General features: G+C 39.3%; 1 protein-coding gene across 4 annotated transcripts in view; it reads right to left on the bottom strand.

Moving 5' to 3' along the window:
* Positions 1–260: 260 nt before the first annotated feature.
* CDK14 (cyclin dependent kinase 14) overlaps positions 261–26,263 on the bottom strand; it is a 583,363-nt gene continuing 557,360 nt past the window's right edge. For 3 of the 4 annotated variants that reach the window (XM_029928660.1, XM_029928637.1, XM_029928667.1), the window contains one exon: positions 2,197–5,583. The gene's annotated coding sequence lies outside the window, so the exon portion shown is untranslated. Of the gene's footprint in view, positions 575–2,196; positions 5,584–26,263 lie in introns of those variants that run through there. The other variant, XM_029928646.1, reaches the window with a different exon arrangement.

The following is a 26,263-nucleotide window of genomic DNA, read 5'->3' as shown; positions in this document are numbered from 1 at the left end:
ATGTCCTCCATAATTATTGGTGGTCTCGCAGGGAAGGAAAAAAAGACAACTTCATCAGATTCCCATTCTCCACCAGCACACTCAGCCCCGTTGGCAGAAGCTGGCTCTGGGGCGGCAAGGCTGCTCCGAGCTATTATTGTGCCTGGCTCTCTCTCAGCAGGACTCAACGCAGACAATACAGTACACCGAGAGCATGGGGGATGAACAGTAAATACGAGGCCTTGGATTTTTTTTTTTAATCTTGTCAGTTTTCCCCTGATTTGTGTCCTTTATCCTAGCCCCCTCTGCTGTATAAGCTTCTCAAAGCTAATGCCCATAACGCCACCACCCACTGGTAGCAGCAGGCTGCTGGACCGCTGTGGGGTTCTCGTTGCGGAGATTTACAATGCCCGCCATTATCCAGCAACTGTACGTGTTAACCTAGTGGCACAGGGTTGCTCCGACACCTTCCCCTCTGGTTTCTCTATACTCTGGGGGCCAACAGAAACTCTAGGAGTGCCGCCCTCCTGACTTGTAACTGCTTTCCTCAGCCAGCACACATCACGTCCTCCAACCTGGCGGGGCTACAATAGCTCTGCAGAAAAAGAAGAGAACATTGGGCAATTATGGAGCTGGAAGATGACTGTCATCTCGACTGCCACAAAAAAAGGTAAAAATATTTCTCAAGGCCATTTCTTTGGCTTCTTGTAGATACTAGCCCTCTTCCTCCTCCTTTCTTTTTTTTTTAAGAGCTCATAGGACTAAATCACACGGGGAAGCTCTGAAATGTGAGCCCGCTGCGGAAGCTTGTGGAAATGACCTCAACAGTGGGCATGCGTGCTCCCGTCACTGTTGGAAGCAGGATGGTGGCATACATTTTGCTGCCTTGAAACAACTCCCAGAAACTAGTTATTCTTTTGACACCTCTGTAATTCTAATCACCTTTCAGGGTGATTTATGACTCCCATTTAACAGAGAGTTGCCTATTATCTCTGCCTTGGGACCACGCAGTCTGCCTTTACACAATCTCCTGAGAATCCACTGGTGGGGCCAGGACCACCCCGTGAAAATGCGTGTCCTTGGTACCCATGACTTGCTGCTTCAGGAGAAACAGCAGGGGCGTTTGGGGGGCTGAAGATGTGGCAGCTCCAAGGAGCTTCTCTGGAATGGAACATGCATCAGCTGAGGACACTTACGTTTTTTGAGAATGTCAAGCTGGTGAAGGGCTTACACACTGAAATCACAGAAGTGGTAGGAGAGGAGCAAGGGAAGGAAAACCTGAAGTGGCTGCTGGTGGTGAGTGAGGGTCTTCCCAGGGGAAAGCCTGGGGTCCTGTGCCATCCTAACATAACACTTGAACCTTGGTTTTTGCCTTGAATGGTAAACATTTAAAATCGCCAAATATTGATAACTGTATCTGGTACAAACACTATTAGCAGTTTATGGAACCATTACGGGTTTGTTTGCAGTTGTGAAGCTGACAGATGTGACAAGGAGGAGGAGGTGATGACAGCAATGTGACTGGCTTCCTGAGGTGGTGGTGTCAATCAGAGTGGAGGCTCCAAAGCCCTGCCCATCCGGGTGCAGGCACCCGATGCATGGTGTCCAGGGAAGTGTGCTCAGCTCAGGGAAAGATGCTTCTGTAGAAGGTGGGCATGCTATGGCTTTGATTTGTATTTGGAGGAGGGTAATCTATTCACCTCATCTTAGAATATGTACAAAATAATTGAGACAGAGACAATAAAAGATAAATAGGTTATTAAAGAAAACCAGATACATGGCACGTGTGGTGGATGTCACTAAGGAGCTGTGGAATTGCAAAGATTATGGAACCCACAGACTTATCTTTTGCAGCCTCCTCCCTTTTACCCAAGTTTGACATAGTTATGTCCAAAAAAAAAAAAAAGGGAGGGTTTGGGGCGCCTGGCTGACTCAGTGGGTGGAGCATGCAACTCCTGATCTCAGGGTTGTAGATTTGAGCCCCACGTTGGGTGTAAAGATTACTTTAAAAAGTAAAATCTTAAAAAAAAGTGTGGGGGCGAGTTTAACACACTCCTAGAACATTCCAGGTAACTCACTCCTTCCCACATCCAAGAGCCTTGTGTGTTTCCTCTCTCATTTAACTCTAAGAATGACTGTCTAGGAGTTAAGACAATGTTTCTTGGACACAGTACTGGTGTTATATGGCACCTACCAAGAAGATGTAGCAAGAAAATGTACAGAGGTTCTGCTACACTTTATTCCATATCATGTTACAAGAAAACAACAGTGACAACTGACAAACCATTACACCTTTCATAATACAGACAAATTACACTTGGTAACAAATATGCAACATGTATTATTCCATTCTCCTTACTATGTTTCATTTTGGAGTATAATAGTTTTCTGAATGATGCTAACACATTTCTTAGGTACTGACCTCCTGCTAGAAAGTACACATCTCAGTGTATCATACAAAAAAAAAGATAAAAGAAAAATTTAAAAAATCCACTTCCAACTAGAGAATGTCGATTTTGCGTGTGCCTCTAAAATATGCTGCTGTGGGAAGGGGAATGAAAATAGGAGATTGCTTATTTTACTTGAGACTTTTTTTGGTTGTTTTTGGTGTATGAGAAAATTGCAAGGCAGTAACATATACGGTTTCCTCTGCCTATAAGCCAGTAAGAGAGATAAAAGTTATGTGCAATTACGCAGCATACCCTATGTATATGGGGGCAGGCAATAATCTACCCCAGTATGTACAGCCTAAACATCCTCTTACGTAACAAAGATTACAAAACCGGTATTGTTCACAATGGGTCTCTTATACAGACACACAAGCTAGGGCGTTAGTTACACTGGCTGTCGTGTACACACTGAGGAAGGGACATCAAGAGGCTGTGCTTTCTCTGCAAACCTGGAGGCTACCCCGGAAACTTTTCTCATCACTGGTGGGAGGTAGAAATAGCTTCTCACCCTCATAATCAGTGGATGGACAGCCACCCCTGCCTTATGCCCCTTGTTTTGATTTTCTTTAAGTACTGCAAAACATTTGTCCATGTCCTACGTATCTTGCATTTTTAAGTCAACCAAACTGTTCCTTTAAGGAAATGAAGTCCCAATTTTTCTTTCAGAATCCTGTATGTGTAGTGAGGCTGCCCTGCTGCCAGCGCTGTGCTAACGTGTCCCTGCTACTCCAGCTGTATGAATTCAAGCTAATCCTTCATATAAAAATAATCTTGCAAAACATTCCAGTGCTTTCTCAACAGAATAATAAATCTGCTAATGAACACATTCTGTAATGATTTTTGTGGCTGCCCTTGGTGGAAGGCGGTGGGGAGAGAGGAGGAGGGAGGATGGATCGCCAGTAGGAGAGAAAAGGGGAAAGAGACAAAGCAAACTTTGGATTTCCTGTACTGATAACAAGGATGGGGAACTACAAACCTCCTAAACGAGACCTTCTGAGACATAGGTCTCTGTAAAAAACAGGTATCCCCCCACACGGAGTAGCATTATGCTTCAGTTCCCGAGAGAAGCTGCCTATGACAGGGGTATATGTATCTCTGAATGATGCTAACATTCCTAACTGAAGTCTTTTTTAATATTAAATATCTTCAAATGTTCAAATTAGAAAGCTTATTAAATAGCAAGATTTAATCATCAGCTGCTCTTGATTTAAAGTTAGTAAAATACAAAAGTTCTGCCTTTCCCCCAAATAAATAATTCAAAACAAACCACAGGCAAGGCCGTTCTTGATTGCATGTAAAATCTTCTCCCCATATTTATCTTAAGGAATCCTAATTTCCACTGAAGATTTCCAATGGGTTGGAATGTCCGAAAAAGAATGGGAAAGGTTTCTAGGTAGCAACTAGTAAACATTCTAGCCTTGGGTAACTTTTGGCTTTCTTTAAAATTAATTAGCAAATAATTCCTTGCTTTGCACCTAGAGGCTTCAATGAATGCTACTTCTGAACAGGCTGGATTGTGACCTCGGCACACGCCCCCTCCCCACTCCAGGAAAGGTACCCTTTTAACGCTTAGAAGTTCTGGGTCCAATTTCCTAGAATACTGGCTTTGACGGTAGAGAACCTCTTCCCTCACATGACTCTCAGAGCATGTCTTTGTCAAACTGGCTCATAATTCCTAGTCTCAATCCTAAAAAAGTGCGATGCATTGCAAGTCCTCAGTCTCTCCTTCTTTCTGACCAATAGGAAAAGGTAGAACGATGTACATGAAAGTATTTCCGTAGGAATTGCTGTTCTGAGGGGCGACGTTTCATGCTCTAGATGAAGTTTCCTAGGTGCCCCCCGGCCTCAGTATTATTTGGGGCTATGCAGGGAGGCCGGCCCCACTGGGGAGGGCCTGCCTCAGCCCGCTCTCCCTACCCGTCAGAGCACAACGCGTGCCCAGTCCACTTTGCCCTCCTTGTCAAACGTGCCTTCATCCTTCAAGGTCCCTCCTCCTCCTAACAAGGGAAGCTGGGTCTTTCCTCTTCCCTTGCCATCTTGAAAGCAAGACACCCACATGGTTTCTACAGCCTGTGCTCGAAAGGTTTTTCCAGGGGACTGTTAAAAGTTAAGGTCCCCAATGGCGTCTTCCAATCAGCTTGGAATGTTTCAAAAAGTGTAAATGAGCAAATTTGGTGTAAATGAGCAAATTTTTCACTCTGGATAACTTCGTAATTCACTTTTTTAACTGTTAACTAGAAAAGATGGCTTTCAGGCCTCATCCAACAGAGACAATTCTCGTGTACCCAGGCTTTAAGCATTCTGTTCCTCATTCTTTTCTCCTCCATTTAGAACACTCCTGAAGCATAACAGAGTGGGTGGAAAATATAAGAGGTTGACAAGACCCAGAAAACATGTAAAAGGTCACCTCCATTTCCAGAGGTTGAAAAGTAAGCAATTTATCCCTGTCTTTGTTCTTAATGCTTGATATTTGTTTCTTTACTTCCAACCTACTTGGAAAACAGTCATGCTATGTGGTTTAAAAATGCTAAGCAGATTCCAATATCCTATATACACGTGCAGTTATTTCCAAGAAAAAACCACATTTGCAAATGTCCTCAAAAGTTAAGTGACAAGTGGGGCCCCGCAGCCAGGGACCAAGTTGTCAAGTCAGCCTGAGAACACGGGCTTGCTGTAGCTAAAAATTTCCTTCCTAGTGGTTGCAAAATGTACACTGCTCTCAAAGAAAACACACATTGCTTTATGCCACTATGTGGCTTTCAAGTACAGACGTTGCTGAAGAAGTGTGAACACCAAATGTGTTGTCTTAATGTATTTAAGACATGGCTGGTGAAAGCATAAAAACCTTTACAGAGACGCTGCGCTGCAGAGGGAAATCAAACAAAATCAAACACAAAAGACTGAAAAGAATACATGCCATGTATCAGTAAGCAAAGCTTAATCTTCACATAGTTCTTGGAAATCACAAGGTATCCAAATGCGTGCAAGGTTTTAAATAAATTGCAGAGAAAACAGGGTCTTGCCAGCTTCAATTTTCTTGTAAGTGAAATCCACCACAGGGAGGGGAAGGAAACTGATCCGTGATTCCCTTCGTATTATTGGCCACTTCATTAATGTATTTTTTTTTTCTTCCCAGAATGACGACAACTTAATCCTGGAAGGAGGAAAAAAAGAAAATTGCTATATGTAAAAAAAAAAAAAAACAACAACCAAAAACAAAAACTTACATCATTCATTTTTTCTAAATTACATGAGACATCAAAACTGGTCAGGCCAAAGTGAGCCTATCCGTGTTCTCTCCAGACACCCTGAGCACACATTTGGGAGGCACAGTGCTCTCCTTCACCAAAACAGCTCTTATAGATAAACAAATGTTCTGACTACACTTTTCCCCTTAAAATAATTTAACTCCATGAATGTGAATGGCCTAACCTCTTCTTGGATTATTTAGAGAAAAAGAAATTCAGCAAATTTCCTTCCTCAAATCATTAGTAGTGATACTGGTCTTAATTAAGTGCCTCTAGCATCATACAGACCATTAAAAGGACATATCCTCATGTTCATTTTTATGAACATGAAATAGAAAAATGGATCACATACATGCTTGAAAAAAATCCAGCTGTATATAATTCCTTGGTTGCTTATGATCAGACCTAGCTTCAGCATAATGAAAATTGGCCGCATGACCTGAATTGCCAACCTCTTCCCAACATCCTGCCAGTGGTGCCTGCTTAAGCTCGGTAACTACTTCCTGTGGATGGTTCAAGAAGAAAGAAGGAATGTTCCCTCTGTTCCCCTCCACATTTCTCTTTGGTCCTTAAGCATTTTCATGGAATCCCTAGGATGGGAAGGAAATGTCTTGCCAGGAAGGATGAAAAGGAACACTCCCAGGATCATGTCACACAGCCCAGGGATTCCAGCTCCACCGAATCCCAGAACCAGCTCATCATCTCCATTTAGAAGCTCAAGGTCACCGAGGCCACGTCAGGCCTGCTTGTCCCCTTCTACAGTACCACACGGTCATCCTCCCAAGCGAAGAAGGAACCTTGGCCTTTTGTTGAGACCTCAACACACAGCTGTCCTCCTACTGCATGTGAAGCCTGTCAGGCCAAGAACTTCACTGATGTGTGGTGCTACCTTGACCAAGAGAGCAGAAAGTTCCAGCCTTAGAGTTAGAAACAGCACACTCTACTCATTTCCTCCACTTAGATGATAATTTTTTTTTGAAAGGGTAACCTTCTATCTTCTCTTTGGCATTGAGGTGAAATTCATAGATCATAAAATTAACCATTTTAAAGCATATAATTTAGTGGCATTTTGGAGATTCACAATGTTAGGCAAACATCACCTCTATCTAGCTCCAAAACATTTTTGCCACCCTCAAAGCAGTGCTCATATTCTTGAAACAGTCACTCCCATTCTCCTCTGGCCACAGCCCCTGCCAACTGTTAATCTGCTTTTGGTCTCTATGTCTTCCCCTGTTCTGGATATTTCATGCAACCAGAATCCTACAATATGTGACCTGTCGTGTTGAACTTCCTTCACATAGCATACTGTCCTTCCATGTTGGAGCCTGTATCAGTACTTCATCCTTTCTTATGGCCAATAGTATTCCATTTTGTTCATCCATTCATGAGCTGATGTGTATCTGGACTGTTTTTGCCTTTTTGCTATTATAAATAGTGCTGCTATGAACATTCATGGACAAGTATTTAAATATCTGTTGTCTATTCTCTTGGGTAAATAGGAGTGGAATTGCTGGGTCATATGGCAATTTTATATTTAATTTTTTGAGAATAGGAAAACTATTTTCCACAGTGGCTGCATCATTTTATATTCCTACCAGTGACACATAAAGGTTTCAATTTCTCTGCAACACCCTTGCCAATATTTGTTATTTTCTGTTTTTGCTTTTTTTTTTTTTTTTTTGGATTATAGACATCATAGTGGGATGAACTGGTATCTCATTATGGTTCTGATTAGGTAAATACCTAATGATTACTAGTTAGGTTGAGCACCTTTTGGTGTGCTTGATGAACATTTGTATATCTTCTTTGGAGAATATATATTCCAGATCCTTTCTTCATTTTTAAACTAGGTTGTCATTTTGCTGTTGAGTTGTTGAACTCTTTATATATTTTGGATATTAATCTGTGGATTTGCAAATATTTACTCCCCTTTTGTGGATTATCTTTTCACTCTGGTGACAGTGTTCTTTCATGCACAGAAAATTTTAATTAGGATGAAGTCCAATCTATCCATTTTTTCTTTTGTCACTTGTGGTTTTGGTGACATACCTAAAAATCCATCGTCAAATCTAAGGTTATGAATATTTATGTTTTCTTCTAGTATTTTAATAGCTTAATCATTACTTTTAGATCTTCAATTCATTTTGAATTAATTTTTGTTTATGGTATGAGACAGAGGTAACACTCCATTCATGACTTCCATGTCCTCAGTGACTGAGACAAACGTGAACAGAAGCCCTTACGTTAAGCTTCTGGCAGAGACCTGGGGTGGAGTGAGAAGCCTGGTGGAAGGAGGTCACACAGAGGGTCTTCGCTATCACTAAGTCAACACTGCTCAGGTATTTTCTCAAACACTTGCTGCTGGTGGCTCACTCCCAGATATGCCTTTATCAAACCTCCTTTTTAAAAGGAAATTTTTAATGTTTATTTATTTTTCCGAGATAGGGCACAAGCCAGGGAGGTGCAGAGAGAGAGGGAGACGCAGAATCCAAAGCAGGCTCCAGGCTCTGAGCTGTCCGCACAGAGCCCCACACGAGGCTCAAACTCACAAACTGAGAGATCATGACATAAGCTGAATTAGGATGCTTACCGACTGAGCCACTCAGACTCCCCAAACCTCTTTTTTTTTTAAATGTTTATTTACTTTATTTTGAGAGAGAGAGAGAGAGAGAGAGAGAGAGAGAGAGAGAGAGAGAGAGAGAGAATCCCAAGGAGGTTCCGTGCTGTCAGCACCAAGTTTGACATGGGGCTGGATCTGAGGAACTGTGAGATCATAACCTGAAGTGAAATTAAGAGTCGGACACTCAACTGACCGAGCCACCCAGGCTCCTTGATCAAACCTCTTCTTAAATAAGTCACCACCTTAGCAAAAATAACTAATTGAGAACAACTGCCTTAGCCCCATCCCACCCTGTTCTTCCAGGGAAATGAAGTAAATCCATCCTTTGTTCTAACTGTTGCTCCCACACAGTCATGCATTCTGCCTTGTGCACTGACATCTTCCCTGAGGCCCATGACTAGGCAGAGAGCGCTAGTACCTGCAGCATTTCAAACACACCCATCCACGGGCATCTTCAGGAGGGACCCAACCCTGCTACCAAATCTGACATTTTTATTCAGGAGATGAAAAAAATGATCTTTGGCTTCCATGTTGCTTCACCAGAGATATCACCTCTTCCAGGAAGCCTGCCCATCCTGGATGAATGGGAGAGCAGTGGGTTTGTCCTGACATGAGCTTACCTAGGCATGGAGTTCCTACAATCACACACAAATGATACATAGTTGATCCTCGAACACTGTAGGGATTGGGGCACTGGCTCTGTGCACCATTGAAAATGTGCGTACAGGGGCGCCTGGGTGGCCCAGTCGATTAAACCTCCGGCTTCGGCTCAGGTCAGATCTCACATTCATGGGTTCGAGCCCTGCGTCAGGCTCTGTGCTGACAGCTAGTTCAGAGCCTGGAGCCTGCTTCCGGTTCTGTGTCTCCTTCTCTCTCTGCCCCTCCCCCTCACATGCTCTGTCTCTCTATCAAAAATAAATAAAACATTAACAAAAATTTGAAAATGTGCATACAACCTTTGACTCCCCCCAAAAGTAACTACTAATTGCCTACTTTTGATTGGAAGATATACTGGTAACATGACAGTTGATTAACGCGTATGTTGTATATGCATTATGCACCATATTTCCACAATATGGTAAGCTAGAGAAGAGAAAATGTTATTAAGAAAATCATAAGGAAGAGAAAATATATCCATAGCACTGTTCTGTATTTATCAAAAAATCAAAATGGAAATAGACTTGAGTAGTTCAAATCCATGTTGTTGAAGGGCCAACTGCAGCCAGTTCCTGGCTCTCCTCCATTCTACCACTTTCATCAACTAAATGTAGGCCTGGTTCCCAGGCTGACCTCCTGAACGAGTGACTTCATTTAGTCTCTCCAGGGTGGGGACATTCCCTGTGAGGGAGCAAGTAAGGAAGCAGGTGGCATCAGTATGTTCCTGATTAAGCTTGGTTTTGTTAACTATTGTGTCCCTAGAGTAGAGCCAAGACGCTGCTCACATATTCAGCAAACCACTGCTGAATGAATAGGAAGGGAGAAAGTGGAATCTGAAAGTTTGGGGTGGAATATGTTTCTAGGCATAGGGTTCCGTCATGGCACACTGACTGAGGGCGAACGCCATGCCTGTGCTCTTACTGAAAGAGCCCAGTGCCAGGGACAGAGTAAGACATTGGCAGACACACCACTGGGCAAGAAAGGTGGGTAGAATTAACACCTTCCCATGGGCCAAACTTTCTTTTAAACCTCATGACATCCTATTTGAGTGATCTGAGTTTCAGTATATCTGATTTGACATAATAAGAAACTATGTAGTCACCATAAACCATGGCATGTTACTATCCTGTTGGGTTGATTTACAACTTTTTTAAGCCATTGCTGGGGTTTGTCTTTGCCTTTGTCCTAATTCTTTGAGTGTAATCTCTAGAAGAACAGTATGTACCTAACCCAAGGCATAAGCAGAATTGGATAATAAAGGATAATGCATAATAATAGTAATTGGATAATAAATGGTGAACATGGTGATTATGGATAAGTCCATTACTTATGTTTGGGCTCAGACATTTAATGGAAAAAGCCAATAATAAAAAAGAAGCATCGTGCTAATGAGAGCCAGCCTCTTTTCCATCTCTGTGAGATGACTCTGTAACCCAAACTGTGCCAAGTACCCTGCCTGGGCGGCATGGGATACCTTTTCTTCTCCGTGGGCAGCATCAGCAACAGTTTCAGTTTTCAAGGACTACATATAAGGGGTATCAATTTACTGCTAAAAAAATTCTTTACGATCTAAATGTAATCATATGTTTGATGTGTGGTGAGGTAGGTGGAAGGAGTGAGGGTAAACGATATTCACAGGGAAGCAAGATATAATAGCAACATAAATCCTTCCCTTACATTTAATTGATTATTAAAATAGACCATATATGCAATACAGATGAACAGGGAATATGACTTACAAGCTAAACTAAGTGCACGTCAACACAGAAGTATATATATCATCAGATTAATGGATGCCATTTTTACCTTGCTTTCTGCTTTTACAATGTTCTTTTTCTAGAAATGAATGTTTTAAACAAGAAATTGGATTTTATTGATAAAACCCCTATTCAGAAATATCTACATAGAGCTTCCCAGCTATAAATATTAATTAATTGGATCGCTGGTACCCATAATGCAACTTTGTTCTGACCCATGTGCCCTATGAACTAGATATTTTTTGGATTCAATTTTCTTAAAACCAACTGTCAGCATCATGTGATGGAGGAGATGAAAAATGAAAATGAGCAGTCCTGCTGTGCAGGTGGGTGACCTGTGGGAGAGAGTCTGCCTGGTAGGATTTTTACACGAACCATCAGACACAGACCAATTGATTAGATCATCTCATACCCGCCACCAACTAGGCTCAAGAGACTAATTAGAGAGAGTACTGCCTGCGCAGGCACCCCATTGACACCTAATTTGCTCAGCCAAAGCCTTTGGGGAAAATGTATTATCTCTGCAGCTGCACTTCATGCATTTCTGATTTGAGGCATAAGCAAGGAGTGCTTCATCACTCTTTTGAGCAAACTGAATGTAGAAGCCCTAAAGTGCTAAATGCAAGCAAACAGACCCAAATTAAAAACGGGCCAGGCTCTTTCTAATTCCCTCGTGCTCCCCATTAAATCTCTGTGTGTACACACACACACACACACCCACCCACACCCCTACATACACACATGCAGTTTACATGCCGGTGGGACCATACAGATGAGGACCTCAGTTCAGGGTGCTTCTATGTGGTCAGATGGCATTTCTTTCACTAGCCTATTTACCCACACTAAGGTTTTGTGTTTGTTTTATTGTCTTTTTTTTTTTTCTTTTCCCTGCTGCATTGCCCCTTTGCAAAGTATTCCTTTTTTTTTTTTTTTTTTTTTTTTTTTTTCCTACAGGAAGACTCTGGCCCATTTTTTTCTCCTCTAGGCCTCACTGGAGAGAAGTGATTATTTTGGTTCCAAATTAAAACAACTGTAGGTTTTCCTTTCATCGCCTAAATTGTGGAGAGGATATTCACCAGGATGTAAGTGAATCTGTAGGGTAATCCACTCATTTCTGTTTGAGAGACTCTTTGTTAAGATGTCTCGCAGAGAGGGAAGAATTATGAAATGATTGAGTTATCTTCAAGAAAAATATATGTCATTTGACCAAGTTTAGCTTTTATCTGTTTACCTGAAATAAAACCAATTCCAATCTTCTTTTCAAATGTAGAAACTAAACTACTGGTATAGGAATGATTTAAAGATAGGTAATTAATTATATGCTTTAAAAAGGGGAATAAAAATTAAAAATCCAGACAATATGGAAAAGTTAGGTTATTTTTGTGCCAAATCTAGTGGCTATGGGGAATGGATTTCCAACATGCTGGAAACAAAGCAAAACAAAACAAAACAGGATCTGCTATGGTAGTGTTCCAGACGAGACTTACTGATTTTATGCCTTTCTATTCACAGGTTAGATGAATTATTTTACCCACACATTCTGGTAAATTACAATTCTGCTTTGTAATTTTCACACTTATTATTCTTAAGAATTCAGTAAAGATATCTTTGGATCATTTTAGCTGGCTACTTTTTTAAAAAGTTTATTTATTTTGAGACAGAGAGTGTGCAAGCAGGGGAGGGGCAGAGAGAGAGGGAGAGAGAGAACCCCAAGGATGGAGCCCCATTGTGGAGCTTGATACTATGAAATGTGAGAACATGATCTGAGCCAAAATTAAGAGTTGGACACTTAACCTGACTGAGCCACCCACCCCTTATCTGTTTACTTTTAAACCAGCATTCAAATTTGGCCTAAATTGTCAAATGATAGTCAAAGGATTCCAGTGGTCATCCTAGTGAATATCTTTCTTAAGGTATATGGAAAGTGGTTCTAGGGGAGATGTCTGAAAATAGTTAGAAAAGCAGGGCCTTAAATAATACATATACTGTCTATAGAGTTTATTCTGATATTGTGGGAAACATAGTCCAGAAAGCTCCCCCTTTTCAAGTACCATATTAATAAGATTTCACATGGAAAATATCCAGGAAAGAAAAAATCTACCAGGCTGTGCTGCTCTGACTTTAATTTTGCTTAAAATACTAAGAAAAACAATGAAATTAATCTTTTGTACTTAAATCATCTTCAAGCAGCATTCACTACTTACAGAAAATTAACTCCAGAAATAAGCCTGCTAAATCCTAAGCAAAAGGCAAGCATGAATCTCTCTGAAGTAAATAAATAAATATATATACATATAATAAAAATACATACATATATGGCACATATACTCATTTGTATATATAGAACACATATTCAAATTTTATGCTGTAGATTCTATATAAATGTTAGACTCCAAATGGTAAGTTTTAATCTTTATACTGATTTCAGAAAATTTGGGGACAGCTTAATTTCTTCATTGTTTTGAGTGAGTTTAATTATGTCATGATTTGGCTAGAAATATAGTTTTCTTTTAGAACATCTCAAATCAGTGTTTTCCAGTTACTCTGACATCCCATTGAAGCTCCTTGGGAGCTTCCTGAAGGAAGTAGAAAACTAGTCAAACCTACTTCTGTAACTTATTTCTGACTTGTGATAATCATGTTTCTTCCTTACCACCCACCCCCCAACCTCCAAAAGAGAACATATCTTTGAGACCAGCAAGAGAATATTAATTAAAATGAATGCAGAGATAGACAGGCTTTGTTTTAAGCTTAACAGAAGGTCCATCATTCAAAATAGCTCAAATCCTTTAAGTTGAAAGCCATTTGGTAACATCCATATGGATGTACAATGCACTAATTGCAGTGACTTTGCACATTTTAAGCTTGATGCCAAAGTGGAGACTTTAATTAAAAAATCTTAGGCAAAGCTAGAAGTCTAACATTTCAAAACAAAGCATTTCTCACACAAAGAAACTTAACATATCATTTCAATAATGATCACTATCAATGAACATTTACTGAAATCTCCATTAAAGGCCAGGCATGGAATGATGTATAATTAGTGGGAACTGAAAAGAATGCTGTATTTTCATGGTGTGGCTGTTTATTAAATCAGATTTACGTAAATATAAAAGACTAGTCATTTATTTATTTATTCATTTATTTATTTAATTATTTATTTCTAGGGCTAGTCACATTTTAGACCCATGTGAATGGCAATTCTAGGGGTTATGTCCTGTCTCAGTAAAGGCCAAGAGAAGGGCAGAAGGGAGACAAGAAAAGTACTGATCTAGGTCTTCTAAGAGCATCCCAGATACAAACTATCTTTCACAAAATCATATATATAATACACAAAATTGTACACATATAATCATGTATGCATGTATAAAAATATATTACTGTGAGGTTTGTAATAGCTTGTTGAAATAATTTTAATGACAAAGTTAAGAATAGAAGACCATTTACCAAATGTGACTTGTTCTTTCCAAGGATTTCATGTTTGCAGCTTTATTTGCTCAGCATCTCTTTATAATTGACTACCTGCTAAGTGGGATAAGTTAATTAAATAGAATTCAGACTCTTTAACCTTCCTTATATATTACAGTCCTACTAAACTATACTTAAATAAACCAAATACAAAGCTATGTAACCTGGCAGTGTGCAAATTTTTTACAACTTAAAATGAACACACACAAATATCATAAAACCACTTCTAAGTATTTAGCAGTCAGAGAAACACAAAGGTTCATGTCTGACTTTAATTAAAAGATCTGAGAAGAGATCTGAGACTTCATTTTGGGTGGATTTTTTTTCTTTCAAATTAAAACTTGTCTAATATTATTGTCCAAAATGTTGAAGAAGTTATCATGTTAAGGGTTTTGATTTCAATATAATATGATCACCTACAATGTCATTCTGTCTAGTGAACCATTATATTGCAGAAATCTGCAAAGCTAAAACACAAATTTCTGTGGTTGAAATTAGATTCCAAAACATGGGTAAATAAAGAACGGTATCAGCATAAACCAGAAGTCAGATCGGTTCATGCGAGAGATTTAAATTTACTGTTGAAGTTTTGAGCCACCAAGTCATGGCAACCACATGCCAGAGACATAAAAACAGTTGCCTGTGAGCTGAAGAGGTGCCTGGCACTGTGCAGACCATCCACGTACCCACATGCTTCCCCTTGGCACGGTTTGGCCACATGTTCTGGCTTGGAATTCACTGTTTATTGAACATGTCTCCTAGATATTAGCACATCTTGCTCTGCAATCCAGAATTCTATATCCTCAAGTCTTCCATCAATCTTCTTTCACCTGTAAACTATGCTAGTATTTTGATTAATGTTTTTATTGCTTTTGTGAGTCTTATGTGCTGTAGACTGAATGTTTGTATGCTCCCCAAATTCCTTTGTTGAAACCTAGTCCCCAGTGTGATGGTATTTCCAGATGGAATCTTTGGAAGATGATTAGATCACAAGGGTGGAACTCACATGAATGGGATTTGTGCCTTTATTAAAGAGCCCTTAGAGAGCTCTCTCTCCCCTTCATCACCTGAGGACACAGGAAAGAAGTGGAAGAAGGACCAGCCATGAATCTGCTGGTGCCTTGGACTTCCAGCCTCCTGAATAGTGGGAAATAAATGTCTGTTGTACATAAAGCCCCCATTCTGTGGTATTCTGTTACAGCAGCTTGAATAGACTTGAGACATTATGGTTACTGAGTTGAAAAAATTGTTACTCTGTTTTTTTCCATAAGTCATACAATTTTTACCAAGGTATTCTGCTGAACACAGGTAGAAAAATGGACCTCATATTCTAGCAGAAACATCTATTCTTGTGGAGCCCATTCTGATATTGTCACAGAATGACACATTGTGGACACTACCATAGCACGTTTTTTTTTTTCCTGAAGAGGGTCAAAACAAGGCGTACTGGGGGTGCAGACACTGGACAGCCAGCTTACCTCACACCAACGCCGGCCTGTGTAGCAGCCTCACAATATGAACAGTGCCAGTGAACAACTTTCTGATGAACAGGGACAAATCACTAAGTGCCGAGTCATGGAAACTAAGACGATCCACATGTAAAGTCATATCCACATCTCCACAAAATTACAATTCAAGCATTTTGATACTGGTTATACTGCCATAACAAGTTACTGTATCTTTTTTTTTTTTTTTAAGATTTTGCTTTAAGTAATCTTCACCCCCAATGTGAGGCTTGAACTCACAACCCTGAGATTAAGAGCTGCATGCTTCATTGGCTGAGCCAGCCTGGCGCCCCAACAGTTGCTATATCTAATAGCCAAGATGAGTTCTGAGAGAGAAAATTATGGATCACATGTCATGAGAAATAAATACTAGCTCAGGTAGCATTAATTTCCTCATTCAAATTATATTTCCATTTATTCTCTTATTAAATGAAAGTGCCTAAAAAAATAGAACCATGACTGTAAGATAAGAACAGGTTTAATAAAATGGAAGTTTTTTGTTTTTTTTTTTAAGTTCTACTCCTTTAGTCACTGGTTCAATGTCTTCTGGCACAGCAGCAGCAGGAGGTTACCTTCCAGGTTTAAATATCTCAGCACTCACTAAAGGAGCCACAACATTTCTAGGAACTGGGGACGGGGGTACCAACCGTTCCAGTATGCCAGGGCTGAGGGGGTTTCCTGGATGGAGGGCTCAGTTTTAAAACTGGAACAAATCAGAATGAATTGGTCACCCTCACAGAAACAACAGGGTTGACAAGTCATTACTTCCAACTTTGTAAAAACAGAGCCAGTAAGCTCGGCACATTACTACACAAACTAAGACATGCTGACGCTCTGGTCTCAAAATGTGTGTCACAAAGTGTTACACATGCTAAACACTGAAAGTGGCAAAAGATCTGTTGAAAAGAGAGTGGGATCTGGGTCCTTCCTCCTCTCACCCTCCGAGGGATTTTTCATCTCTTTTTCATCTTGACTTTGCATTTTAGACCTCTAAGTTTTTGTTTTCTTTTTTAATTGAAGCTGTGGTAGGTCCAATTCTGCTCTAATGAGGTTGTTGAATTCAGGACCATTAGCTTGTTCTTTACCATAATTCTCAGTTGCACCTTCAATAAGTTTATCCATCTAAATTCACACATGCCTGAGCAGGGCGTTCCGGAGAAGGTGGCTAAGGCTGCTGGTCTCAAGTGACAAGAAGCACAAACACTGCCTGACTGCTGCACAGGACGCCCCTTCTCCACCCCCAATCAATCACCATGCACCAGAAAGATGCCTTAGGTACTCATTAACTAGTTTGCTCACTTGTGTCTTTATATTTGCCTATGCATTAAAAGGAAAAGCAAAACAACGTGCACTAACTCCTAGCTTCACTGCTCTGCTGTCCCTTATAATCAAACACGATTTACTGTTTTTGATTAGCACATGATGTCAGACTTCCAAACTGCAGCATTTAGAGCTCTGAAATACTGTCATATCTTTTAAAGAGCAACTGCAATAAATTAGACAACATCATCACGACGTTCTTGCCTTGCCTCACTGTGGTCACACATTGTGGACTAGGAGGTTCAGCTGATTAAAAATGTGAAGGCTGTCATGCCTGATGAATAAGACACTTATATCAACACCAATGGTTTCCTCCTGGTATAAAACAAAGTGCCAACAGCTCAGTGGTTTAGCGGCAGAGCAAAGAACAGCGCTTGCAGGGCTGGGTCGATCTCTGCCTTCCAATGGCAACAGAGCTGGAGAGTGCAGGGACAGGAGCCAGCACACACAGGCTCATGGGATTAAGGGATGCTTCATGCTTTTTTAGTGTCCACTTGTGGTGGACTGAAACAAAAGCACCAATGGAGTTCGGGGAATTAAGCTTTTACTGTGGGAGGCAATGCAATACCGTTTGGCCTTGTCCTAAACCCACACACAGTGTGGTTAAGTCAGGGACACAACATCCTCCCTTCCACACCTGTGAGCGGAGCACATTCCCACAAAGGTCTTATTTCCTCTTCACACGAACGCTACAGAACAAAGTCATGCCTTGTCTGTTTGTTTTCCAGTCTGCTGGCATTAAAACTGTACCCGAAGCACCTATCACGTCTCATGATGCTCTGGTAAGTCCTTTCAAAAGTTCTAACTTTGAGCACGGGGGCCATTTGGAAAAAAACAAAACAAAACAGAATGAAAACAAAAACTGATCTAGTGACTTAGTTGCTTCATGAGGGAAAATGAGTCCAGTTCCATTTTCAACATAATAATTAAATAGACATACATTGTATTAAATATACAAAAGTGGGGGGGGGGGAAACATGCCCAGCCTCATTAGCTTCAATAAGCTGTTTTGGTTATGTGTCTCTTGCAATTCTTCCATTTGCTGGCTCTGCGTGAGATGCCATGCACAATGAGCAAGAGCCTGAAATGCAAAAATGGAAAAGCTCTTTTGCTTTCTAATTACTGACCTCCCGTACTTTAGTGCTAGAGTTTATATAATCAGTTATATAGGACCAGCGTTCTCATAATCAATTATTGAGTACCTTGGTCCAAGAAGGATGTAAAACCACTCATGCTTGGATTAACATGGTAAAATCTTGTCTCTCTCAGTAGTTTCTTCTTAAGAAAAATTATACTGTATTGATTTTAGGCACAGGGCAGAGAGAAATTACTAGGAATAATGGTGTGAAATGAAGCAAAGAAATATATAGAGAGACTAGAAAACAATGGCAACAAGAGCTTTCTGTTAGGAAAGTGCAATCACGGTCACTGTTTGCAGGGCTATCTTTCTAAGCACTACACATGTATCACAGTAATCCTCCTGATGTAAAGTCTGTGCACTTATCATTTGAAAATATCTAGCTTTACTTCTATGAACTACAGAATTACCTCCAAACTGTTCACTTATTTTTTTTAAGTAGGCTCCACACTCAGCAATGGGGCTTGATCTCACAACCCTGAGATCAAGAGACATGTTCTACTGACAGAGCAAGCCAAGCTCCCCTAAAACTTGCCTCCGAATTCAATCAATAAATGTCTAAGTTATAAAATCAACTTCCACTCACTCCTTTCCACTCTTATGCTGTCTGTGGTGCCTTTTACAATTGTATGTGCTCTAAATATTATTATATACCTGTTAAAGTTTTATTAAAAATTTTAAACACAGTTGTATGCATTCTAAATACCATGAACACATATTTTTTCAAACACTCAGAAGAACAAAAGAATTATACAGTGAATATCCACATACTCACTATATAGATCTTACAATTAACATTTGACATGTTTACCTTGTAACATATCTATTCATCTGCCTATGGTTCTATCCATCCATTAATCCATCCTATTATTTTGGCGCATTTCAATATAAGTGGCAGATATCAGTACACTTCACCCCTAAACATGCATATAATTAATTACACTCAACATATATTTATGTTTTTAAGGTAAATCTTATAATAAAATGCAAAAAAAAATGAAGTGCATCATTTGATGCATTTTTAATGAGATTACACAGGAAATGTCACATTGCTATGTAACAGAAAACATCAATTTTAATTCAGAATCTGAGATTCTGATGTTCCTCACCAAAAAAAAAAAGAAATTTCTTTAATGTACCTCCTCTTTCCTACTCTCACCAATTCCTCAGTGAGCAAAACACTGATAAATGTAACTACCAATAGGAGAACAGGCACAGAGTACTTGGATTGTGTTAATTCTTAAAACTTTCTGAGTCACTGCCAAATTCAAGAACCAGGTGAACACCAAGAATTCTCTCCAGAAAATGACATCTACAAACTACACTCAGGGTCTCCCTCCCCTCCTGCATACAGTCTAAGTTGGCTCACAGACTTTGTGAATTCCATTAATAAGTCCAGGGACCCCAGTCAAGGACCTCATGATTAGACTGTCAGAATGTTGAACCATCAAGGAGCATCTTCACCATCTAGCCATAATTTTAGAGCATACTGCAGAGGAAATAGCTTCTGTGAAAGTTAAGTACTTGAAGGTAATTCCTTTTGGACAAGTGGCACAGCCTACCGAGACTTCTGTTAAGAACAAAAAGGCTTACATGATTTCCTACATGCTCCCTTGATGATCAAAATACAACCAACCAAATGAAAACAAAACAAACTAAAAATCTCATTCAGTCTCGGGGTTGTGTTTCCTTCAAGAAAGATGGAAACTGGAGCATTCTATCTGCTGAAGGCAACTGCCAACAAATGAAGTGTAAATGGGAGTTGTGGATCCCACACAGGGAGTTAACAAGGGATCTACATAGATGATCCTCAGAAATACAAGGAGCTGAGTCAAAGACTCTTGTCCCTACCCACAGTCCTACATTCTTCGTCCCTTTTCTTGTCTATTAAAGTCATTATCAGTGATGTACCAACATTAATGCAGGATAACAGATAAATGGAAACGAATTCCATTGTGTCCATTCTTCACTTTATTTCATATGCTATATTTATCATTGTGAAAATAAAAATTATTGAGAACTCATAGTTTTGTCAATGACTCTGGACCTTATTTTTCCTTTTTAAGGTAAAAAGTAGTATCAGCCAAGAATTTGCAACTGTTTCTAATACAGCCACCTATGTTTTCCCTTTCAGAGAGGACTGCAGACAACAGTCCTCTCTGAAGACTCAGCTGGGCAGTTAGAGAGGATTTACTGTGCCTCTAGCCCCCACCTGCAAAAAGCAGGCACTTTCTTTTTTATGATTGCGAAAGCTGCAGCTGTTAGAGAAATATTTCATATTCCTATGCTCTGGACAGAGTTTTGTTTTTCTTACCAATCACAGTGTTTTTTCTTATCATCAGAAGACCAATTCGTGGTCTTCTTATCTACTCTTTACAGACTGATCTGTCTTCTGTGGTCTTACTTTGGCTCTATCATTTCAGAATTGTGGCATACCAGAATTTGGTCTGGAAGCTTTGCCTACTAAGGACTCTTGCTCACTTTCATGTTCTTGGTTAAACTCTATCTACACCTGCACCCTGTTCATCCTAGGTATGTGAGTTATTTGCTCCTTCTTTGCTAGGAGATACAGAAGGTTAATGGTTTATGGTGTCTCTCTGGGACCTGGTGTGGTAGCATGGAGAACCCAAAAGAGCCTGAAGATTTTCAGGAACCCATTAAGGAGAGAAAAGGAAAATGTGTAGTCAGGGGTGACTCTTCTCCCAGTCGGCACAAGGTCACCATGGCAAGCACACCCAACTCTCCCTCTACCTTGCTCCTTCCCACTGATCTGCTTGCTGGTTTGGGTGTTCAAGGGAATTTGCACAGAATTGCTTTAGTTCTCTGATCCACATAATTTTACTTTTATACAACTTAATTTTACACCATTCTTTCCTTGAGTAATAAAGTAGAGACTAAGAGTTTCAATGTCAAATTATCCATATATGTTGACCACAGTTTTGTACCTGATCAGATGCAACAAGGCCATTCTTCATTTCCCCTTCTTGAAGTTTTGCATCTTTTCCCCTTTAGTCTCCTTTCCTCAACATACTCATAGACACATGCACACCATTTGAATGACAATTGGGGATAGTCTTGAAGGAATAGTCTGAAGAGACATTCTAAACATATAGAGATGGGATCCTAAGCATCTTGCAAACTCATAACCCTTCTACAATTAAGCCAAAGTAGAGGAAGTTTAAGGAAAAACTGGATTCAGCACAATGAAATCTAAACTTTTTTCAGTAATATGTCTTTCTTTCAAATAATAGGGATGCTCACTTCCTTTACTTTTAAGCAACAAGAAAGCAGGATGTTCATCAGAGGTTTTGAGGGAATGAAGGGATAGAAAACGTTGCTATGATTGTTTTAGTGGCTTGTGAAGTCTCGACAAAGGCCAAAAGCAAGAACACAATGCCAACAGTGAGTCCAACTCATACTACTAGGAGCTGAGCACAAAGTGGAGTCCAGAGGCTATGAAGCCATCTGCATGGGGCAGACACACCACATGTCATGATGTGAGGACTGAGGGGGAGTCCACTCAGGCTGTGGTCTGCAGCCCTCTTTAGACCCAGAAGCACGGGGCTTGATATCGAGACACACGTGAGGCCCCGCTGGTTTCACATTGACACAGTGTCTTTCCTCACTTTCTTTTGTTTTCCTCCCTTGGAAATCTTTTTTGAATATCTCTGGGGTTAAAGAAAATAACAGGAATGACTTTTCACCTTTCCCTAGAAATACGTTGTTATCTCTAATGTTTGCTAACATTTCTGTGGCAGTCATTAGTGTGTTATTTGCTAATTTCCAGCTCTCTGTCTTCTGTACCCTCAGTGGAATGCACTTTCTATCTCCCCTGGAAGTTAGGCACAGCCATTCAGCGTGCTCTGACCAATGAAATGTGCACATCCACGTGGCTGTTTGAAGGGCCAGTCATCATCTTGTCACATTTCTTCCCCCACCAAGGTGACTGAGGAGGGACATGGGGAGATGTAGCCTCTGTTAGTCAATGTCTCTTACAGAGCCCCTGATGACTCAAATTAGACATACCATGTGAGTAAGAAATAAACATCTGTTATGGTAAGCCACTGCAAGACCTGGCCTATTCTGAAAGATACAGGCCTATGAGGTCTGATTTAGATCATGAGTTCTTTGAAAGAAACTGCAACTTACCAACTCTTTAAAACAATTCTAGCAGGGTGGTTGGTTTTGCCATTCTTTTTTCTAATAGGGAAAAAGAACGGTAGAGAATAAACCTAATTTACTGAAGGACTCACAACTAGTAAGTGACAAAGTTGGAACCTGCACCCGGATTTTACTGCTCCAAATCCCATACTCTTTCTAACTCTAATTGTGATGACAGTTAGCTCTTCAATGATTTAAGCAGGAGAGAAGATTCACTTCTGAAAAGTAATAGAACAGAATTTGAGAAGATAATGAGAAAAATACTACAAGTCATTCAAGAAAACTCATGCTTTTATGTTAAGTGATCAGTAGTTCTGGATACATCTGCCAAGCTTGAGAGGGTTTTATTTTTGCTTGTGTTTCTTCCTTCTGGCAAGAGAAAAGTTTCCAGGTATCTGGTGAAAAAACTGGGATTCTCATATGAATATCATCTTCCGCTGGGTAAACTGAACTTAATATAACTTGAATCTGAGTAAAGTTCAGGTAATAGTATTTTTCTTTTTTTGAAATTATAAGCATGAGAGATCATGTATGTCAAAAAGGACCTGGAAAGATACCAACTGTTAAAAGTTGCTATGTCTGGGAAGAGATCAAGATTTTCTTCAGGGTGGAAACTTTAAAGCTCTACTATCTATGCTTATGTGTTATTTAGATACTTTTCAATAAGAGCATATTTATTAATTACTTGTGTAACTAACACACACAAAATGTAATGAGTAATTGCTGACTTCATAACTATAGATTGGTGAGATGGTAATATTTGGTAATTGCAATGAAAAACTAGACCTGTTTTGACACTTGGCTTAGGTGATCAGCATTGTTTAAAGCTTTGCTAAATATCCCTATTGTTAAGAGAAAATTGTTTAGAAAAAAAGGAAGTAAAATGTTTTATGCTGAACACTGTATATCCAAATTGAATTATTTTGTGATTTTTTTTTGGTAATGATATCTATTCAAGGCATCAGTGATGAACTGAAGTGATAAAGAGGAAAAAGAGACATAGGATATCAAAACAGAAATAATCATGAGTGTCAAATATTACTCAACCTCTTTAACTACAAACATAAACACGTGCATGAAAAGAAAATCAAATAACTGCATACTTTAAGGCTCTTTGGTCATTACTAAATTAAAAATGAACCCATTAAGTTTAACATGGTCTTACTGATACCCTCTTGTGTACAGAAAGGAAACTAGGCTTGGATCTCTTATCTCTAAAGTGATCGACAATTATACAACATAATGATATTCACTTATACAATATAATGATTGTAACACAGTTGAGGTATGAGGTAATAAGGCAATGGAATTATTGTCTTCATCAAGACAATTATTATATTTCCTTATAATCATATTATATAATGGTACACCAAGTCAAAAGATTTGGACTTGGTAATTTTTATTTAAAACTTTAACTAGAGATTCTGAAATTCTTACTCTAAACATGATAGTGGTATGTTTCCTATGTCTTTCTATTATCTATCTTTCATCTCTCTCTCTCTCTCTCTCTCTCTCTCTCTCTCTCTCTCTCTCTCTCTCTCTCTCTCTTTCTCTCTCTCATCTATATATCTACACACATACTTAGCTGGTGAACTCAGAATCCAGGAGGAAGAAACTGACAACTGAGTACAACTCTAGGGAATTCCACCAACAGTGAGGACTCTGTTTTGTCTGGATATTGCTTTCAGTTGCTTAGTTTGGGAAGAGATAAACACTAGTCTCTACTGCTTCTTCTCAAGAGTTGATTAACACTTCTATTTTGTTACACTGTTCATCATCAGTAATCATAGGTATGAGTTTTATACATAAGAAACATTTAAGTGGCACTCTTCAAAATCTTCATTTAATTATAGGAAATAAAATTTCTTTAAAAAATTATAATCTGAGACAGTAAGTCTCAGATCCCAGGGATCACTTGATAGACACTGGTTCCCTTATTCTTCCTGATGTGAAAATTATGACAATCTTTAACAAATAAAAGTGATACTTCATAATAAAAAGGAGAACTACAGGATTAATGGTGAAAGGAACATTACCCCGTTAATAAGTATGTTTGGAAGAAGTTGCTGACTATCTGTCTTGAGATTGCCACATACTCCTTGGGACATGTGCCCTCACTAAAGTTTGGATTTAAACTAGCACTGAAGTAGCTGTTATTGATTCTCACGCATCTTAACTGCAAAATGAAAACAGAGAGGGATGCCTTTATTGGGGCATGTGGCAAAGAGCTTACCAGAGGAGTACTTAACAGTATTTAACTATATTTTCAAATAAAAATGGAGTAAGTTATTACAAGGACAAAGAGTATTATGTTTAAAAGAATTAGAAAGTTTTAAAGAGATGTAATGACATAGACATAATTTTGTACTGTTTTTAATAACTGTTCTCTATCAATACGTTGTTTAATCCTGATAGCATTCTCACTCTTTGAGCTAATATTTCACCTTTAACCTGTTTTTGAAGGTAATTCCTCCTGCAGATGTATCGTACTTCTGTTATTTTTAGGAGTGTTAAATCTTCAGTAATAGAACATCTCAGGTGCATATTTTTCCCTTATAAGGTATAACCAACTAACCCTCAAAGATAAGATTTAATTATCACATATTCTATGGGTTCAGTAATAGTCCAGAACTCTTGATATCTAAATTCAAGCTCTTTCTCTCAGAATTTCAAGAAAACACCCACACAAAAACTCACCTTTGGATTTGTGTGATTGCTGAACAAAAGATTATAGTCAAACATGTCCCTCTGGGGAAGAACATTAATCTCTATAAATGCTTTTTCCCCAAAGAGAAGGATTTACTCAAAAGCAACTCTTCAGACTTTACCATAAACTTGTAAGATGAAGCTTTTACATACAGTGTACAGTGAACGGACCATTCGCAGCCACCCAGCCTACCTGAGAGCCTTCTATTCTAGAGCAGAGGCTCTTCCTTTTTTCAAAGGAACCCTGTGAAAATGTGGAGGAACTGGAAACCTCATACACTGCTGGTGGGAATATTAAATAACGCAGCCACTCAAGGTTCATAGCAACATTACTCATAATAGCCAAAAAGTGGAAACAACCCAATGTCTGTCAACTGAAGAATGGGTAAATAAAATGTCATATAAGAATAGAATGGAGTATTACTTTGAAAACAAAAAAGAAAAGAAATAGAATACTGATGCATGTTGCAACATGGGTGAACCCTGAAAACATTGTGCTGAGTGAAAGAAGCCAGTCACAAAAGAGTACATATTGTATGATTCCATTAATGTGAAATGTCTAGAATTTCAAATCCACAAAAACAGCAAGTAGATTAGTGGCTGTCTGGGGTAATGGGGGAGGTGCAGATATGGGAATGTGGAGTGACAGCTAATGGCTACATGGTTTCTTTTTAGGGTGATGAAAATGTTCTGGAATTACGATTGTGGTGATGTTTGCACAACTCTGAATATACTAAAAACCACTGAACTGCATACTTTAAATGGGTTATTTTTATGCTCTGTGAACTATATTTCAATATAATTGTAAAACAGAATTCTGTGCTCTCTCCAGGTACAAAGTCTAAAACCATAATTTTGGAAGTAATTTGCCCATTTTATAATGAACATGAGGATGATGTTAACAATGATATATCAGTGGTTGTACAGAAGTAATATATTAGACTTTCCATTATACTAAAGGAAAGTGGTTATATTTAGTGAGTGAGATTATGTTCTCCATAATACATAATGTATTATGCACTTTCATCATTTTAAAATTTGTATATTGAACATGTTATTTTTGTAATCAGGAAAAAAATTGAGTATCAGAGTTTTTAAGAAAAGTTTTAAACTGCAAGCTCTGGGGAAGGCACTATTGCTGGAGAAGATGGCTGAAATTGAACTTTGTAAGTAGTCCTTTTATTTCTAATACCACTGCTTACATTCTCTGGACTCCGAGGGTGGAGATGTGTCTGTCTTATTTACCACTGAATT

The sequence above is a fragment of the Suricata suricatta genome, chromosome 2, assembly GCF_006229205.1.
Source record: "Suricata suricatta isolate VVHF042 chromosome 2, meerkat_22Aug2017_6uvM2_HiC, whole genome shotgun sequence".
In the NCBI taxonomy this organism is placed as follows: domain Eukaryota; kingdom Metazoa; phylum Chordata; class Mammalia; order Carnivora; family Herpestidae; genus Suricata; species Suricata suricatta.
The sequence above is the reverse complement of the archived record's forward strand: the minus strand, read 5'-3'. Positions and strand labels throughout refer to the sequence as shown.